Raw genomic sequence first — 16507 nt, 5'->3', positions numbered from 1 at the left:
TTTGATTTCAAATTTTTAGGGTTTTGTTGGACAACAGGGCAAGGCAATTTTGGGTGCGGGGATGAGACACAGTTTTTGCAGAGGTCTTTTTGGGGCAAGGTAGGTGATTGTTTTGATGCCTTTAAAGGAATTGAATGGAAAGGTATGACTGGTGAGGAGCTAAGGAGAGCAAGAAACTTTCAGGAGTTCTCCTTAAACAGATGAAAACATAGATATTAAGCAAACTTAAAGGCAGAGCATAGAGAACCATGAATTCTACCTTAACACTTCATTTGCTTAATTTGCAAAAGAGAATAGTAGGAAAATTATACACATAACAAAATTACAAGTACATGAGAGTAACACACCATCAACACAAATAACCACAGGAATCCCAAATAGTGCTGCAAAACCCTGGTCTTTCCTTTGCCAAAATTGCAGAGATACAAAGTGTAATACAGTCTAAGCTTATCCCTCCATAGTCCAACCATGAAAATGACTAAGAAAATACATAATATAGGTAAGCTAACACATTCCCTTGCCTCTAGGGATCTAGCTCATCATCCTAGGAGCTGTTTCAACCAATTCTAAACTAAGCACTACAATCTAGGCAATCAAAACAACTTGCCTCTATAAGCTAGGAAACCAATTCATTCATTAATTTTTTGCTATTTTATGAATGCATCTTCTAGAATAGGTAAATAAGTGTCATGTCAACATGAAAATACATTAATTACATCAAAGAGGGTGAAAAATCCCATGAAAAGTCAAAACTGGTCAAATAGCTGCATTGTCCTGTACTGTAGATGAAAAACTGGAAAATTTCCTTGATGCGTAGCGCGCCAAATCTCTACGCGTACCGCACCTTTCAGCCCCGTTTTGGGGCACTTCCCGGCATCCAAATGAGGCTCAGGGGGGCTTGTTGGAAAGGTATAGATGTCTACTTTCCAACCCAAGTGGAATTTCTCAATTTGGTGCCCATTTGCCCCTCCAAAAATGAATTCTCCCAAGAATGCTTCCTGTGTGTCCAAAAAGGGGCAGTGAGGTCATTTTTTGCATGTTTTTTGACCTTTTGGGGACCCAAAACTTGATGAAATGCCTTGGCAGTGGCTGAGTAGGTGTATTTCATCATGAAAAATCCAAAAATGCAGACCTTTTGTGAATTGGACCTCCCCATCTTTAGGGTAGCGCGCGGCGCGCTACGCGTTGAGGGCAAAAACCTGTTTTTAATACAAAAATTTCAAAATTGACCAAAACTTCTCCAAATTTTTTGAGATTTGAGCTGGGGGTATATCATCAAGTACCATGCTCCTTCAAGGAGGCTTCGGCCAAAATTTGGAGTGGATCAGGCCTTTTTCGCCGTTTTAATGCCTTGCTCAATCGCCTCTTAAGGATCTTCATTTTCGCTTTGCAAACATGCATGCGGGCCCAGTAATGATTCTTCATATGGCGGAGCATATCTTTGTCTCTGTTTGCCTTGGCTAACAATTTCTCTAAATGAGTGTTCACCCAGATGAGCATAGACCCTTGCTCAATAGGTGTCAAATCACCGGGTCTCTTGCGGGCCAAGTTTCGGTCTTCTCGGATTCGCCGCAACTCATGAAGAGTGTGTTCATCTTCTAGCTGTTTGTTGCGCTGCTCCAAGTAGTTGATTGTCCAATTGGCCATTTCCAATTTCTGTTGCAACAAGCGATTTTCAGCCTTCTGTTGTTGAATGATCTCCTTTAGCTCCGCGCTAGGAGAGCTGATATCAAGGTCGATAATATCTATGTCCGGATCTCCTGATGGTCCCTCATCAAACATGGGTTGCTTCCCTCTGTCCTATACCTGTACCTGTGCTGCTGTCGAAAGCGAGGCCCCTTCTACCTGATGTGAAGATAATACTCGTTGCGCTGATGAATTCAACGAGACCCCTTCCACCTGATGTGGAGATAATACTCGTCGTGCAGATGCAAATAAGGCCCTATGGCCTCTCTGATATGTAACATATGAAGGAGCGCTAACATGCTCGGGCTCAGGAATGTCAAACTGATGTGAAGGCCCTCCCTCATCATGGACAATCTCGGGAGGTGGCTGTGGCGCTGTGAAAAGATCACGAGAAATAAAATCCTCCCAAGTAATGCCCTGCTGTGCCAACTGATGCATCACTATGATCTTAATCAATGCATAATGATAGATGCTCTTATGCTGATGTGCTGGGCTCTTCCTTCGTACTAAAGGCACCATTCTCTCTATGTTGCGACACATGAAAAATGGAATATTCATCATACGTACCCTTGTGAAATGCATCAACAAACGGACATGGTACGCGTAGAGACGTGAGAATCTGCCCTCGCAACTGAAATATCGAATGATGAGTTTCATCAATGGCGCATACTCATCCCTTAGGAATCTGAAAGGAAAAACAGCGGTTAAATGTCTCATACACTCGGGCTTGATATATGGCTCATAGTGAAATCTGTCTAACTGCTGGCGCTTATTCCATTTCTCCCCTACATTTGGTATCCCAGTGGCCTGAGCAATAATCTCGGGTGACAAGGTGAAATCCACTCCAGCAAGGTTTACATGACCATTCTGCAAATGTAGAACAAATAAACGAACTAGTTCTCGGTGATGCTGGATTTGTGAGATCCGCTCACAATATTCAAAACATGATTGATACCGAAAACAGTCCATTGCAAGTGGACAAGCTTGCAAATGAGCCAAAGAAGTGGGCTCCTCCCTGACCTGCCGACCACCTTTGCCACTTTTGTGATACCTCCTTGGCACCTCTATTTCTGGTGTAGAATCACTGTATTTTAACTGAGTTAGAGGAGGAGTTGCACACTTGCTGGCGAATTTCTGAGCGAAAATCCCAACGCGTAGCGCGCCCTTGGTGTGTAGCGCGTGAGTAAATTTACACTGAAAAAGGTGTGCTGATGCGTAGCGCGCCCTGGGTGCGTAGCGTGCCAATGCTGATGCGTAGCGCGCCCCTGGAACTAGCCCGATTTGCTCACCAGCTTGTAAAATTGCCCTAGAATGGATGCACTTTGCTCTTGAGATGTGAATGAGTTGGTTATGAGGAGAAATGAGGAGAAAAGCCTTTATATAGACTCCCCTTTAATTTTACTTGACCAAAACCCATTTTGCAATGTTTGGTTGTTGACACTTTTTTCAAATTAATAGGCTCTGACTTTTTGGTTTCCCTTTAAAAACAATTGGTTGAAATAGTGATTTCTTCTGATAATTTTTTGCAGGGATAGCTCTGATATGCTCTGGCAAAGAAGACCAAGGTTGCACTTGACCATTTGGAGAACTTGAAAATTTTGACAATTTTTTACAAAAATGAGATGGTGACTTATCTTCAAAACAGAGTTTTGAAGAGAAGTGCTTATTCAGCTGTACAATGACGAAAATTATTGAAGTGATGATCTAACAAAGACATCCCTCTGGCCTGCTGGTCTTCTAAGACTTTTCAAGACAAAATTGACTCAACCCTAGACCTAAGACCTCGAAATTTTAAAACATGATGGTTAATGACCTTTGAAGACTTTATTTAAATAAACAGGCCTGAACCAGCAGTGCCAAGCACGAGGGGAATAAGTGACACAACCCACTCCATCAGAGTTATGGCATGCCTAACGAAATGCAACTGATCAAAACTGGTGGGACACCTAATCATGAAATGCAAAAGAGCTTTGATCTCTGATGGAGGGATAACTAGACCGACTCTAACAGAAGTCATGGACTGAAAAATATCCTTCCAATAGATTTAACCATTTATCTACGGTGTATGCATCTATCAGGCCTTCAAATATGGGAATATTGAAGTTAACTTGTACCTTAAAAGGAGTGGCGCCTCCAGAGTGGCTGTTGGATGAAGATGCATCGCCTATGGGTAGTCGTCAAAGGATCTAGGCAAAGTTATCCATCATCACGTCCCTTCGTCACTCGAGGGCTTCCTCGAGCAACATTTTGAAAGGATCTCTTGCCCCCCTCATCTTTCTTTTCTTCTACCATGGGAGGTCTTCGGGCTTTGCGAGGCTGATCTCACAACGGTTCAACCAGATCGAACCCTAACTCCTTTAACTCGACCTCGTTGGGGACATGCAAAGAAAAACAGAGAAAGAGCAAACCGCTCTGATACTATTGATTTGAACTTAAACAGGAACACAAAAACTTACAGATATAATCGTAAATACAGAGATGCAGCGAAAAAACACTTCATTTCATTAATAAAAAGATATTGAAATATGCTTACAAACAGAATGGAAATAAGATAGCTCGGGTGATGGTAGCTTATCTCTGAGAAGAGATGTGGCAGCTACATGCCTCTAAACTGTGTTACAGTGAGGTTCAAAGGCCTATTTATTATTCAGAAATAATGGAAAACCCTAAACATCCAAAAACCTAACCATAGGAGATGAAGCGCCAAAACTGTAAGACTTGTTTGGGTAAATTGGTACATCAACTTCTCGGGGTCGTAATTTTGGCATACGATCTCCGTTTGGTTATCATAAATTCATAATACCTCGTTTCGAATATCTCAAAAAGAAAGTTCATTTAAAAATATAAAAACTAGTTTGGCACATTTTCGATCTCTCTATTTTCCCTAAAATGTCGTTTAGGGCCTCAAAATGGATCCGAAAGTTCAGGAATCGAAAAACTGCCAAAAATAGTAAACTATGCTACAATTAAGGACATTGAAAAACTGAAAGAGAGTTGGGGGTCCAAGTGGAATAGCAGGTGGCCACCAATATCCACCTGGATCATTCCTCCCCCCTTAGGAAGCAATGGTCCCCATTGCGTTGAGTGCCTCCATGAAATGGGGAAACTTCTGTTAAACTTGGTCCCTAGTGAGCCACTTGCTTTGGTGAAGGAGTTGGTCAGCTTTGGAAACCCGACATAGTTGGTTCTTCTGTTGGCAAGTGTTATTGATCTATGTGTCCATGATCTGATCAGTGTTGGCCTATTCCATTAGTTTGGGTTTAGCTCTGTTGGTGTGAGATGTTCTGCAATATCAAATGTGTCCAACAATGGTGGAAAGTATGGTGGAAGGCAGTCTACATTGAACACTGGGTGTAGACCAAGGAATGATGGAATGCTAAGCTTGAAGGAATTTTCCCTTACAGCCTTGGTGATGGTGTATGGCCCATACTGGAGCTGGTGAAGCTTGCGGTGGGCTCCAGCAAGGCATTCCTTCTGTAAATGTAGCCAAACTTTGTCGCCCACCTGGAACTTGTACGTCACCTGATGTTGATCATGGCACTACTTGTATTTAGAATTGGCTGGTGGATGTATTGAATGTGCTCAATGAAGTTGTTAGCCCTGGCGGCTTCGTACTAGATATGAGCCCAATCTGCCTGACTAGCTGCAAATGGTATGGCCACATCAGTGGGACATAATGGTTGGAATACCACCCCTACTTGAAAGGGGTTGTGGCCCATTGAGCTGTGGAGAGCTCAATTATAGTTGTGTTGGACATAGGGGAGTCTTTCATCTCATGTGCGTGGATGATTCAATTTGTACATGCATAGAATGTGTACGATCATATTGTTGATAACCTCTATTTGGCCATCAGTTTGGGGATGGAAATTCGTGGACTTAGTAAGTTTCATATCCAGCATCGACCATAGACTTGACCAAAATGCACTCAGGAATCTGTTGTCCCAATCTGAGACAATGGACTGTGGGATCCTAAATTGTGCCCACACACGCTCAAAGAAGAACTTTGGAGTGGCCTTTGTTGTGATACTCTTCTTGCAGGCTGCCATGATGGCCATCTTAGAGAATTTGTCGATGACCATGAAAACACAATCATTTTTGTTCTTAGTAGAAATAAGGCCCGACATGTAATCCATGGAGACAGATTCCCAAGGCTAACTAGGAGTAGGTAGAGGTGTATACAATCCTTTCTTCTTGATGGTTGGTTTGGCAATGGTGCGGGCGGTGCAGGATCTAATGTACTTCCCAACATCCTGACAAGGTTTTGGCCAATAAAAATACTTCTGCAATACCGCCACTGTTTTATCTACTCCAAAATTTCTAGTGACCCGACTTTAGTGTGCCTCCCAAATCATCTTGGCACGCTCACTTGAAGGAACACAAATGTGTCCCAGGTGGCATAACAATACATCCTGAAGGTGAAAATTTGGAACTTTCTTCCCTTCCAGGAGTGTCTGGTATGTGCTGTCGAATTTTGGATCATTCTTGTAAATATGTGGCCACCCTGATGTCTCGTGCCCACAGGAGTCAAGCACAGTGATCAGTGCCATGACCGGTTGTCGGCTGAGGAAATCAGCGACATTATTGGTGTTTTCCTTCTTATACTTAATGTTCAAATGGAATTGTTGCTGGTAGGTGGACCATTTCTGATGGTGATTGTTCTGCGACTTCCCTTATGTTTGTATGAACTGTAGAGGTCGGTGATCTATGTGGATGACTGTTTCCTTCCCCATAATGTAATGCTTCCATTGACAGCATGCCTGCACAATGGAAACATTTCTTTGTCATAAGTGGGATACTTTCGGACTGTGTTTGAAAGTGTCTCTCTGTGTTAATCCACTGGATTCCCATGCTGAGTAAGAACCGCACCAATAACATAGTCAAAGGCATCTATTTCAATCTCAAATGGTTGTTGCAGGTCTATTAATGTGAGCATTGGTGCAAAACAGAGGCCATCCTTCAACTCGGAGAACACTTGTTGTTGGGTTTTAGACCAAAAAAACTTTGCTTTTGCTCCGCCCTTGGTGACTTGACCTCAAGGCCAAGTGATATGAGAGAAACCCAACACGAACCTATGGTAGAAGTTGACAAGACCCAAAAATTTGCAGGGCTTTGTTAGAGTGGTTGGGGCTGGCCAATCCCGAATGACTTGTATCTTGGATGGGTCCACATGTACACCCTTCTCATCAATTATGTACCCCAGATATTGAACATGGGTCAGCCAAAGGTGCATTTCTCCAAGTTAGCACACATCTTGTGTTGTCACAGGGTTTGAAGGACCTGTCAAATATGGTGGTGGTGCTCGTTGCAACTCTGACTGGAGATCAAGATGTCATATAAATACACCACCACGAATGAATTGGTGAAGGGTCGCAAGATGTCGACCATTAGTCTCATGAAGGTTGCAAGGGAGTTCGTCAATCCAAATGGCATGACCAACCATTCGAGAAGGCACTCCTTGGATTTGAAGGTAGTCTTCCACACATCAGAGGGTTCGATAGGAACCTGGTGATAACCTGACTTCAAGTCAATCTTGCTGAAATATTTGGCCCCCTTGAGCTGGTCAAGAAGGTCATCAATCCGTGGGATTGGGTAACTATTCCAAAGAGTGATCTTGTTCAATGCCTGGTAGTCAATAAAGAGCTGCCAGGTCCCATCCTGCTTCTGTACCAATACAATCGGGCTCCCACAAGGTGATGAACTTGGCTTGATGTGCCCTTTCTACAATAATTCATGAATCTACCTCTTGATCTCATCATTCTCTAGAACAGAGCACCGATAGATTGGCCCATTGGGTAGCGGCACACTTGGGGTTAGATCGATGGAGTGCTTGACCTGACAATGCAGAGGTACCCCCGTAGGTGAGGCGAAAATATCCCTGTACTCCACAACATTGTCCATCTGTTGTTGCTGTGTAGAGTATCCCTGCCTAGAAGGCGTGGCCACAACCTTTTTCTTGCCCTGAGGGTGAATCATAAGGAAAAAAAAATTCCTAGCGTGGGAAATGATCTTACTACATCGCTTTGCAGTGATCAAAGAGATAGCGGTAGGTGGGGCTACCTCTAGTATCCTGTACAACTTGTTGGCGGGGGTAATAATCACAGAGCGAAGTCTAGACTCATATACAACATGTTGCCCTCCACAAGTATGGTTGTCCTAACAATACATCACAAACTTCAAGAGGAGAAACACAGTACCTCATCCATGAAGGGCTTGGTGCTATAGGGAAGGCAACATTTTTGGTTGATGCGAAGATATCGTCCTTGGTGAAGCCACCCAATGGTGTATGGTTGTGGATGTGTTGTAGTATTTAGACCAAACCACTTCATGACCTCCACTAAAATGAGGTTCTTTTGGCTCCCGTTGTTGACAATGAACTGCAGCGGAGAACCCTTCACCCACATCTATGAGTGGAAGAGGAGTTCCCCTGCTATGTATCTTCAAGCTCAATCTTCTGGATCTTGGTGGTGTCCATGGTGGCACTAGGCTCCGCATCAATGATCTAATTCCCTTTGTTAGTTCCCTTATCGGGTTCTGATTCAGAGTCGGAACATGCGTCTGATTTAGAAGCCTTCATCTCGGCCACTAGTGACTACTTGGCCCAACACTCACTTGTATTGTGAGTGGAGATCTGATGGAACTCACACCATTTTCCCGTGTCCTTCTTTTTCTCCGTGTTGTTGTTCTTTGCTTGCTGCTTCGACGGGCTATCTTGGGTAGCCCCGCCTTGGCTTGGTCTTTGTTCTGTGGTTTTGGGGCATGTTTTCCTTGCTTTGGATTCACAGATCCAAAGTCCCGCTTCTTCTGTTTAAACTTCTGCTCAATCTTGACAACGTACCGATACGCCATGCCGAGCGAGAAAATGTCCAGGAACTCCATCTCGTCCTAGATGTACTTGTGTAGACAACCGCGGTATTTGATCACCAAATGCCACTCAGTATCCTTGATACCCAGCTTCGTGCAAAGGGTATGGAAAATATTTTTGAACTTCGACACATCTTGGTCCCTTCCCTACCTTAGCATGGTTCACTTTATGTATTTATCTTCATAGCTCCCGACAGGGTAATATTGTTCCTTGATGGCACCTCGGAATAAAAAATAAATAAATAAATAAATAAAATCCCAAGTGGGTGCAACTGAAAACAACGAGGGTTCACTCTCGTCCTTTTGTTCACAGTAGGTTTCTCACTAGTCCTTGATGTGTGGGTCAGCTTTGAGAAGTGAAAAAGTAATATTTTTCTGATTGGAAAAGTCATGGACTGAAAATTATCCTTCCAACAGATTTAACTATTTATCTACGACATTTGCATCTATCAGACCTTCAAATATGGGAATATCAAAGTTAACTTGTACCTTAAAAGGAGTGGCACCTCCAGAGTGGTTGTTGTATGAATATGCATCACATATAGGTAGCCGTCGAAGGATTTGGGCAAAGTTATCCATCATCGCGGTCCTTTGTTGCTCGAGGGATTCCTTGAGCAACATTTTGGAAGGATCTCCTGCCCCCTCGTGTTTCTTTTCCTCCGCCATGGGAGGTCATCAAGTTTTGAGAGGTTGATCTTGCAACAGCTCAACTAGATCGAGCCCTAACTCTTTATACCCTGACCTTGTTGGGGACATGCAAAGAAAAACATAGAAAGAGCAGACCACTCTAATACCACTGATTCGAACTTAAATAAGAACGCAACAGCTTACATATATAATCATAAATACAGAGATGCAGCAGAAAAATACTTAATTTCATTAATAGAAAAATATTGAACTATGCTTACAAACAGAATGGAAATAAGATAGCTCAGGCAATGAAAAACATCCAAAAACCTAACCCTAGGAGATGAAGCACCAAAATTGTGGGCCCCGTTTGTGTAAATTGGTACATCAAGTTCCTAGGGTCATAACTTTGGCATACAATCTCTGTTTGGCTATCATAATACCTTGTTTCAAAGATTTTGAAGAGAAGGATAAAAACAAACATCTAAGTTTATTCAAGGCATTTTGGTCTCTCCATTTTCCCTAAAAACGTTGTTTAGGGCCTCAAAATGGCTCTAGAAGTTCAAGACCCGAAAAAATTCCAAAAATAGTAAATTGTGCTACAATTAAGGAAACTGAAAAACTGAAAGAGACAGTGTTGGGGGTCCAAGTGGAATAGGCAAGTGGCCACCAATATCCACCTGGATCAATACCTCTTATGACCAGAAGTTGAATTTGTTCCCATCCACCCTTAAGGATGCAGCCTTGCGCTGGTTCATGGGTTTACCTAGGGACAACATCACTACCTGGGCTCAAATGCAGCAAGCCTTCAACAACAAGTACATGGACTATTTTAGGTCCAAAGATACCAAAGAGGAAATCTTTAGAATGACCTTGGGACATGATGAATCCTTGGAATATTATGAGGAAAGGTTCCAACTCAGTTACAAAAGGGCCAGATGCACCCTTGATCCTGAATCACTCAAGTTAGTCCTTCTTAGAGGAATCAGGGAGGACATCCTGGAAACCCTAAACATGTTGTCTGGAGGGGACATTTATCAGCTATCTTATGATGATATCAAGACAGTTTTCAAAAACCATTCTAGGGCTGCTAGAAATAAGGGTAGGGCTAGTCAAGATTTGGCCAGTTCCTCTTCCTCCAACACATCTATCAAGAGTGAAATTGGAAACATGTTGGAAGATTTTAAAAGTGAAATGTTGCACACCCTTGCTTTTCAAATGGACACCATGCAGATCAAGAGGAAGCAGGAGGAAGCAGAGAGAGCCTTAGCTATATTTTTCCCTATATGCACTAGGAGGCACCCCAAAAATGAATGTCCATTGAATGTTATAAAGGTTTGCTTGATCTATGAGGAAATCCATTCCACAGATAAGTGCCCTTCTCTACCTGGATTGAAGGTTGTATACCAAGGGGTTGAAGGTGGGGTTGAACAACTCTGTTATATCAATCAAAGGAGGCCTCAAGGACCTCGACCATACCAGCAGGGTATGCAAGGGGCATCCTACTCCTACTACAATCCCAATCAGAATGCATCCCTTCCCCCTTGGTGTCCTCCCACTCATCATTCATGGTCTACACATTCTCCTTGGTCGTATGCACCACAATACCCTTCCCAACCTGCCAATTAGTCATTTCAACCATATGCTCCCCCACATCCTTAGTGGAATACCCCATCACAAGGTTGGAGGCCTCCATTCAACCAACCTCCAGCCTTGCTACCTCCACCTCAATCTCAAGCACAACTCCTTCATCTTGCTCCACCTAAGCAAACTCAGATGCCTACTCAACCAAATCCAAACCCGAACAACAAACAGGCACAACAGGTCTATAGTGGAGAGACATCCTACCTTGCCTATGCTGTGGAAATTCAAGAAATCAACCTCGGTATAGAAGAGTGCTTCTAGATAACCAAAAGCCATCTCCACTAAGGAGATTGAAGAGGAAAAGGAAGAGAGTGTTCCTAAAGCCAGTCCACCTCCTTTTCCTAAAAGATTGATCCATCCTAGTCACCACACCCCAGAAGATACTGAACGTCTCGAAGAATTGAAAAACTTGTGTGTTAAAATCCCACTCCTCCAAGCCATTAAGGATGTCCCCACCTACAACAAGCTAATCAGGGATAAATGCTTCAAACATCCTGGGAGGAGAAAGAAAGACACCCCTACCATTAATGTCATTGGACAGTTGTTTGACTTAATGCTTGGGAGAGTGATTTTCCCAAAGTATCTAGATCTTGGAAGTCCTGTGGTAGATGTGAACATTGATGGCATCATTGTCCCCCACACCTTGATTGATCTTGGGGCTGCCATCAATGTGATGACTAAGGATACCATGCTCAAATTGAATATCCAAGGGTCATTAAGAGAGACCACAACAATATTGCAACTTGCAGATAGATCCACAGTAGCTCCTGAGGGATTTGTTGAGGATGTGATGGTCTTTATTGATTCCAGGGAGTACCCTGTTGAATTCTTAGTTCTCCAGCCTAAGACCAAATTCAATGGTTATCCTCTCATCCTTGTAAGGCCACGGGTAGCCACTATTGATGGTTACATAAGTTGCAGAGATGGGAACATGACCATCAAGAATGGGCATTTGTCCAAACTGTTGGTATTATACCCTCCTGCTCAACCATCCCTAGAGCATGACTTACCCTTATGGTTGGAAGAGGAAGAGGACTATGAATTATACCATACCACATCCTACTCAATATGTACCCTAGATGCTATTATTGGAAGGGGAAACTTGATGAAGATGACATCGTTGATAAAATCCTCCATAACCAACCCCCGGCACCATGCCTCTTGATGAGCTGGTAAAGAAGTCTGAAGATAACCCTTGTACTAATTTGTGCCTAGTTGACTCAAGTCCTGCTCCTATCAAAATGGTAGAATTTGGTCCATCTAAGACATTGAAAATCAACCCCTCTCTCAGCCCATTGGGAAGAGAAGTTATGAAACATGTTGAAAGAGCACTTGGATGCTTTTTCCTTGACCTATAAGGAAATGAAGGGAGTGCATCCTTCGGTGTGTACTCACCACATCTACATCAAGGAAGGATTCAAACCAGTGCACCAACCTCAGAGGAGAATGAACCTAGCCCTCAAAGACATAGTCAAAGAAGAATTGCAGAAGTTGTTGGATGCATGGTTCATTTACCCCATCTCAGATACTGAGTGGGTGTCCCCTCTAGTTTTTATCCCAAATAAGAATGGGAAGTGGAGGATATGTGTGGATTACAAAGAGCTAAATGAAGCCACTAAGAAAGACCATTTTCCTCTACCTCTCATTGAGCAAGTCCTGGATGGTCTTGCAGGGAAGAAGTTTTTCTCTTTCTTGGATGGATTCAGTGGTTACAATCAGATCCATATCAACCCAGAGGGCCAAGATAAAACCACCTTCACTTGTCCTTAGAGTACCTTTTGCTTATATGTTGGTTATGAATATGTTTCATGACAGTGAAAATGTATGGTTCTCATCTTGTTTTGATTTGTAAATGATTGAGCAATGAATCTATGACCTAATAGATGATAATGCAGCGAATGTGATCAGGCATCAATGCTTCTTAGTGATTCTCAGATAAGTATAAGACCCCTATGCTCATATCTTTTGTTTAAACCTATAGAATGCATATTTGTGACATGTTTGATGAAATGCCTGTCATGGCTAGTATGGGTCCAGTCATGTCTTGTTCAAGAATTTGCGTTGGCATCATTTTCTTTATGTTTCTTTTCATTTTTGTGAAATCCATGAAGGTGTGGGAAGTGACTAGCTCTTAGCCTAGGAATTTAGCATTAATTCTTGTGGTCGCTGGCATAGAACTGGCATAAAAAGGCTATAGTCGCACTCAAGTAGGCTCATGGGGGATACTGGACCCTCAGTCACTTGGAGGGCTTGGCAAGGGAGTAATTGGGGTTCTAGGTCCTTGAACTGTTGAGTTGCCTCAGGGGTTGGTCACCTAGAAAGGTGGGGTAGCTCCTAGAGGTTCTATAGAATGTGAGGATGGTCAATTTGGTTGTGTTTTGTCGGTTCCACTTCCTTAAGGTGACCTAGGAGGTTGAATCGGATCATAGTAGCCTCTCATGACTTGTTTACCCCGGTTGGTTGGTTACATGGGTAGATGTGGGATGAGAGTGTTACAAAGTGGTATCAAAGCATGGTTCACCCCTTGAACTGGATGGGTGGAGTGTTGGTCATGCATTCATGTCGGTTGCATATGTGTTCTCATGTTTGTGTTCTATGTGTTAGTTGTGTATGCATGGTGTTGGCTATGGTTGCAGTGGTGTTGCCATGTGAAAAGTTAATGGCATTGTTTTTGGATGTGTTTATCATAAGTTTATGTTAGTTATGCATTGGATATGCGTGTCAGTCTTTGTATGTATCATGTATACATGCAAGTTGTCCATATGTTGATTATCCATACATTGATATCAGTGTAGTTGTCATGCATGAGGTCATGATGTGTGGTTGATATGGTCATGCATTGATGACTGGAATATGTTTAGGATGATATCTATATGTTGTTAGGATTATGTGTATACATGTATTGTGCCAATCTGGTTGGTCTTGTAGATGAAATATCCTCCTTGAGTTATACTAAGATACATTGGTTTGTTTATGATTTGGTTTAGCTGACACGGTATGCCTTGTAGGAAGAGATCAAGATGAATAGCAAGATGGTAGACTACAAATATTCTCCATATGAATCAGATGAGCAGTGTGGTCTTGGGCACTCTTTTGACTTAGAAGACACATTGAGGAGTTTGAAGGAAGAAATAAGGAGTTATAAAGCAGATAATGACAGAATGATGCAGGCACAAGAGAAACAAGCAGAATTCAATGCAGTAATCCTTCAGAGTTCGTCAAACTTGCAGAGATAGGGGCCACTTTGGATCAGCTATGGATAGGAGAATGGGACTAATGGGGCATATGGAAATAGGTATCATGGTGATCATGTGATCTAGGTGGATATTGGTGGCCACCCACCTATTCCACTTGGACCCCCACCATTGTTTCTTTCAGTTTTTCAATTTCCTTAATTGTAGCGCAATTTACTATTTTTGGTAGCCTTTTGTGTCCTGAACTTCTGGAGTTGTTTTAAGGCCCTAAACAACATTTTTTTGTGGAAAAATCACATGTGGTGAATATAATATTTAAACACAATATCAATTGTTAATAGTTGTAGTCCTCGGATGAATCTTTCTAGCAAGGTATCATGTGCGTCAAACAGAGATCATATGCCAAAGTTACGACCCTGAGAAATTGATGTACCAATTTACCCCAACGGGGCCCATAATTTGGTGTTTCATCTCCTAGGGTTAGGTTTTTGGATGTTTGTGGTTTTACATTGTTTCTCAATAATAAATAGGTCTTCAAGCCTCATTGTAACACAGTTCAGAGGCATGTAGCCGCCACATATCTTCTCAAAGATAAGCTACCATCACCCGAGCTAGTTTATTTCCATTCTATATGTAAGCATATTTCAGTTCTTTGATATTAATGAAATGAAGTTTTATTTCTGTTGCATCTCTGTGTTTATGGTTATATCTGTGATTTATTGTGTTCCTATTTAAATTCATATCAGTGGTATCAGAGGGTTTTTCTCTTTCTCGATCCTTCTTTGCGTGTCTCCAACGAGGTCAGGTATAAGGAGTTAGGGCTCGATCTGGTTGAACCTTTTCAAGATCAACCTCGCAAACCCTGCCGACCGCCCATGAGGGAAGAAAAGAAAGATGGGGGAGCAGGAGATCCTATCAAAATATTGCTCGAGGAGGCCCTTGAGAAATAAAGGAATGCAATGATGGATAACTTTGCCCAAATCCTTCAACGGTTGCCCACCAGCGGTGCATCCACATTCAGCAGCCACTCTAGAGGCACTACTCCTTTTAAGGTACAAGTAAACTTTGACATTTCCATATTTGAGCGTCAAATAGATGTAAGTGTCATAGATAAATGGTTAAATATGCTAGAAGGATATTTTTCTATTCTTGATTTTTCCAGCCAGGAAAAGATTACTTTTTCTCTTCTTAAAGCTGCCCTCACATCAAGGACTAGTGGGAAACCTAATGTGAGCAGAAGTATGAAAGTACGCTCTCACTATTTTTAGCCACACCCACTTGGAATTTGTTCTTGGACACCATCAAGGAGTAGTACTACCCTGTCGGGAGCTATGAGGATAAATTCATAAAGTGGACCACACTGCGGCAGGGAAGGGACCAAGATGTGTCAGAGTTTACCAATGTTTTTCATACCCTTTGCACGAAGTTGGGTATTAAGGATTATGAGAAACATTTGGTACTCAAGTACCATGGCTACCTACACAGGTACATCCAAGATGAGATGGAGTTCTTGGACATCTCCTCACTCGGCACGGTGTACCGATATGCTGTCAAGATCCAGTAGAAGCTTAAACAAAAAAAGTGAGACTTTGGATCTATGAATCCGATGCAAGGGAAAGGTGCCCCCAAACCATAGAAAAAAGGACAAAATCAAGGCAGGGTAGCCCAGGACAACCCACCAAAGCAGCAAGCAAAGAACAACACAGTGAAGCCAAAGAAGGATACGGAAAGTGGTGTGAGTTCCATAAGAGCTCCACTCACAACACAAGTGAGTGTCGAGCCAAGCAGTCACTAGTGGCTGAGCTAAAGGCTTTTGAATTAGATGCATGTTCCGACTCTGAGTTAGAACCCAACAAGGGGAATGACAGAGGGAAGCAGATTATCGATGCAGAGCCCAATGCTATTGTTGCCACCACGAAGATCCAGAAGGAGGAACCCGAAGATCCATAGGAGGAGGAGCGCCTCTTCCACTCCCAGATGTGGGTAAAAGGTTCCCTGCTACAGTTCATTGTCAACAGTGGGAGCCAAAATAACCTCATTTCAGCAAAGGTCATGAAGTGGATGGGCTTACCGACCACAACACACCCACAACTGTAGACCATCGAGTGGCTTCACCAAGGACGGGATCTTCGCGTCAGCCAATAGTGTCACCTTCCATACAACATCAAGCCCTTCACAGATGAGGTATTATGTGATGTTGATCCTCTTGATGTTTGTGATGTATTATTAGGACAACCATACTTGTGGAAGCGACATGTTGTGTATGAGTCAAGGCCTCGCATTGTTATTGTTACCTTGGGAAATAATTTGTATAGGATACCAGAGGTAGCACCGTGTTGTAGTGGCTACAACCACCCTCCAAAATTTTAGCCTGCACCCAACTTCAGAGCCTCCCTTGAGAGTTTCACTTGATGACTACACACACTTTGGTTCACTCCATGAACTCATGAGAGTCTTAGCATTCACCTTTCTCGTTTATTTCACCAAGTCTTGCA

Source organism: Pinus tabuliformis, chromosome 1_2 (genome assembly GCF_031772625.1).
Source record: "Pinus tabuliformis cultivar Carrire ecotype Pingquan chromosome 1_2, CPIR1, whole genome shotgun sequence".
NCBI lineage: Eukaryota > Viridiplantae > Streptophyta > Pinopsida > Pinales > Pinaceae > Pinus > Pinus tabuliformis.
Note: the sequence above shows the minus strand (reverse complement) of the source record.